Source organism: Lotus japonicus, chromosome 6, assembly GCF_012489685.1.
Source record: "Lotus japonicus ecotype B-129 chromosome 6, LjGifu_v1.2".
NCBI classification, from domain to species: domain Eukaryota; kingdom Viridiplantae; phylum Streptophyta; class Magnoliopsida; order Fabales; family Fabaceae; genus Lotus; species Lotus japonicus.
The window spans coordinates 26,748,378-26,752,954 of record NC_080046.1 but is presented as its reverse complement, the minus strand read 5'-3'; the positions used below and the strand labels follow the sequence as shown (position 1 = coordinate 26,752,954).

The 4,577-nt window shown below is 41.4% G+C and overlaps 1 non-coding gene across 1 annotated transcript; it reads left to right on the top strand.

Annotated features, from left to right (window-relative positions):
* Window positions 1–3,977: 3,977 nt before the first annotated feature.
* Window positions 3,978–4,084, top strand: LOC130727044 (small nucleolar RNA R71). The gene has a single exon (XR_009015086.1). It is a non-coding gene; the product is annotated as a small nucleolar RNA R71 (small nucleolar RNA).
* The last annotated feature ends 493 nt before the right edge of the window (window positions 4,085–4,577 follow it).

Here is a 4,577-nt window from a genome sequence, read left to right as displayed (position 1 = left end):
TTTACTCAGAGGATTCATGAATAGAAATATGAATTAAGATTAAAACATCATAAGTCTTACAAAGAACCCAAAGCAAAAGGGGTTTAGCCAAGCATGGCTATGGAATCCATACAAGAAAATAAGGATAAAACCTGGAACATGGACTTGGAGAATGCTTCTCCTCAAGCTCCAGAGCCTAACCCTACTTCTAACTTATTTAGGAATGTATAGAAATGACAAAAGTTACAAAAGAAATAACAAGAAGCCTATTTATAGGCAAACAGGTCGAGTCTAGGCGCTTAGGCGCCAATTCAGAGCGCCTGAGCGCCAATTTCAAGTGAGAAAAGCGCCTCTGGAAGGCAATTGGCGCTCAGGCGCTCAACAGGAGCGCTCAGGCGCCAATTCCTTTCTAGCATCATTTACACAACGATCCAATTGGCGCTCAGGCGCTCAACACGAGCGCCTGAGCGCTCTCTTCATGCTAGAAAAGTTCTTGAACTTCTTCTTTACTCCTCTTTATGCCTCCCTTCAATTCTCCAAGCCTCTTGACCTTCTTTCTTCAGCAGTTTCAGACCTGAATACTTAGAAACAAAGCAAGGAAAATATCTAGGAACTCCAAGAGATTATTAGCACAAAAGACCCTCAATTCAAGTAGAAAAGATATGCAAGTCCTAAACTTACTTAAAATGCAAGAAAGGTCCCTATAAAACTACAAATTTACGAAAACAAAATAAAAACTCAAAGAAAGATAAAAATGCATGATAATGCATGAAACACTACATGAGACTCAATAAAAAGACTCGAAACAAACTAGGAAATGACCCTAAAAACACTACTAAACTAGGGTCTTCACACCACTATACTCAACGACAGCTCGCCCTCGAGCGTAAACAACACTCGCTTGCCCTCAAGCGCAAGAAATGCTCCCAAAACAAGTGCCCAACAAGGAATACTTTTTACAAAACCGGGGGATTTAGTAACTACAGCTGGTTCCAAAAGAAAGACACAACAATCCACTTCATGCAACTTTTAGACAAAGGAGAGTGTTGAGTCCATCATGAGAAGCATATAGATCTAAAATCCTAGGATCAGAGAAATATTTAGTGCACTGAGCACACAAGCAGTTCATAGGTTCTGGTTATCATTCACTCAAGAGCAACAAAGATCAAACATGCACAAATTCAAAGAGACTTTGTAAGGGTTGAAATGTTGGCTTGGTGAAGTACAAGGTGGTTGGTCCCTAAGGAAGGCTAGAGCTTCAAGCATCTTGAGTGTGGTCCTATTAGTAACCCCGGAGCTTTAACAACAAACTTTTTAAGCACAAGTCTCTTGACCCCTTTTTCAACTTTCTTTTCTTCTATTTTTTTGCTTTTTTCAACTCCAACTTGATTAGGAACTTTTTTTTCTTTTTCTTTTTCTTTTTTTTTTAAACTTGGGGCAAGAGACATTTCAAACTTTATTTTGCTCCAAAACAATTTAAAGACCACCACTCCCCAAAATCCAACTTATCATCCATCCCAATCATTTAGCTAACAAAGAAATCTTCAATAGGCTCAAATGGGACAACTAGGGACAAATGTTCAAACCAACAACTCTGAAGCTCAAAAACATACAAGTCTAAAAAATTGTGCAAGTATCACAAAGCATGCAAAGAGTGAAATCAATACAGAACTAAGAAGTACGAGTGAGTCAGGATCCTCTAGGGAAATTTTATGGTGAAGGGTCAAAGATGGACCCTTATGGACTCACACCAACTCTATCCTTAAGAAACACTCGGAAGACCGAAGTATCCTCCTCTCTTCCCCAAAGCATGCAATCACTCATCCCCAAAAGACAACACAAGTATTCACAACAATATTTTCCAAAACCAGCACAAGCTAGAGAGCATAACTAAGGGCAAGAACATGTGAGTATAGGGAAGTAAAGATCCAAAAAAGGACTCTAACAAAACAATGCATGACCAAATAGAAAATGAAGGCTACAAAGGAAAAATATGCAAAAATGCATGAGCTCAACTAAGGGAAAGAGTCGACCTCCTTTACCAATTACCATGGAGGCCTTAGATACACCTCATACTCCAAAATTCAGGCTCTCATTCCCTGCAAAATGCAACAAACAAACAAGCAAAGTAAAACAAGACTTGGGTTGTCTCCCAAGAAGCCCTAAGTTATAGTCCTAGGCGGACTCTCCTTCCTTTGGTGTTAGAAAGGAAATTTCTTACCATCAATCTTTCTTCCACATGTACAAGGTAGGAACCTTGCACAAAACTTTTGGAATAACTCCTCCCAAGAGAAGGTATCATCTAAACTGTTGTACCAAATCCTTGCTCCCCCCCTTCAAGGAGTGAGGGAAGAGCTTAATCATGAGCTCACAACTAGTCACACCTTCCATATTTACAAGGTGACTAGCTTGAGTGAATCGAGTCATGTGGGCTTGGTAATTTTCATCTTTAGACCCCCCATACTTGTTTTCACTAACAAGCTTGATGAGAGCTTGATTAAGCTCAACATCTTTTTCTCTTACCTTGGGGGTCTTCTTTGAAGACCTGGACAAGCTTTTGATCATATCACAAACAAAACCATCATTAAAGTTAGTTTGCAAATTAGGATTGAAAAACGAAAATCTTACCTTGTCCTCACCAACTCTGAGAATGAGCTGACCTTTATCAACATCGATCTTCGCCCTGCCAGTGGCTAAGAAGGGTCGGCCAAGAATGAGAGGAATCTTAACATCCTCCTCCATGTCTAGCACCACAAAATCAACTGGGAACACGTACTTATCAACCTTAACCATCACATTTTCAATGATCCCATAAGGTGTTTTTAGGGATCGGTCCGCCATTTGTAAGGAGAGCATGGTCGGGGTGACCTCTCCTAAGTTTAGCCTTCTAAACATGCTAAGCGGCATCAAGTTGATGCTCGCTCCCAAATCACACAATGCTTCAACAACAGTCAACCCCTCAATCTCCACTGGGATAGTAAAACTCCCAGGACCCCTTCTCTTCTTAGGCATTTTTTCTTTGCAAAATGGCACTACACTCCTCGGTCATCATGATAGTTTCATCAACCTCACTCAACTTCCTTCTCTTATTTAAAATGTCCTTCATGAACTTAGCATAGATAGGAATTTGTTCTAAAGCATCGGAAAAAGGGATATCAATATGGAGTTTCTTAAAAACATCCATAAATTTTGAAAACTTTTTATCCAAATTCTTTTTAGCCAATGCTTTAGAAAATGGAACTTTTCTAAGCTCAGGAATAGGATCATTCATCAATATAGTTTTAATAGGAACACTCCTTTCCTTCTCAACTATCTTCTCACTTTTTCCCTCAATTTGCTTTTTAAACTTATGTAACACTCTCCCACTCCTAGTGGTAACAACAGCAGAATTTTCTTGTTCGGGATTGGGGATAGTATCAGAAGGAAATTTACCTTGAGGCCTTTCGGCAATTTGCTTGGCTAGCTGGCCAAGTTGGTTCTCCAAGTTCTTGATAGCCGCCTCTTGGTTCTTATGGTTGTTGTTCATGCGGTTGATGCAACTCTCCAATAGCTCCTCTAAGCTCTTCTTGCCACCATCATTTTCACCAACTTGCTCTTGGACTTGTTGAGAAAGTCTAGAGCCTTGACCTCGGAAACCCTGACTAGTAATGGTGCAAAATTCTCTAACATTGGGCCCTCCAATAGCCACACACTCCACTTTGGCTGCTGTAGCACCGACCAAATTGGTCGCCTTTATGTGATTTTAAATCTCCGCAATTCGTTCGGAGAGTTGCTTGTTGGAGGCCAAGAGCTTGTCGTAAGCTTCCACTTCAAGCTTACTCCTTCGGGTTTGGCAATTATTTTCAGAGTTCATGGATCTCGCTGCCATCTTTTCTATTAAGTCATACCCCGCTTGTGGGGGAAGAACATCGAACTCGCCATTTGAAGCCGCATCTAGGCCAAACCTCCAAGAGTATTGTAGACCATCATAAAATGTTGCAACCAATTCAGCTTGGGTGAGATTGTGTTGAGGACATTTCCTCAAGAGCTTCTTGAAGCGCTCCCAAGCTTCATAGAGATTTTCTTCAGTGGGTTGCACAAAATTCATGATGTCTTTTTTCAATTTCCTCAAAAGGGCTCTTGGGAAGAACCTTGTTGTGAACTTTTCCGCTAAGTCTTCCCAAGTAGTGAAGCTCCCTTGAGGTTGAGAATTCAGCCATTCCTCAGCGGTGTCCTTCAAAGAAAATGGAAACAAGCTCAACCGAATTGCATCCGCCGGAACATTGTTCACCCGGTAAGTGTTGCAATTCCGGATGAACCTCTCCATGTGAGCATGTGGATCTTCCAAAGTACCTCCACCATATTGGTTTTGGCTCACCAAGTTGATGAATGCCGGTCTCAACTTAAATTTTCCCACTCCCTCGGGAAAGACAATGCCCCCGGGATAGTCATAACTCATGGTAGCCGAAGTGAGTTCCCGAAGAGACCGGTTGGCATTCTCAACTTCTTGTTCTCGTAACCGGAGGGTGATACCCTCTTGGATTCTCGCCTCAATATGGGCTTGCATCTCCTCCTCCGTCTTATGGCCACCCATGACGGTGTCTCTCTCTCTCGAGCAA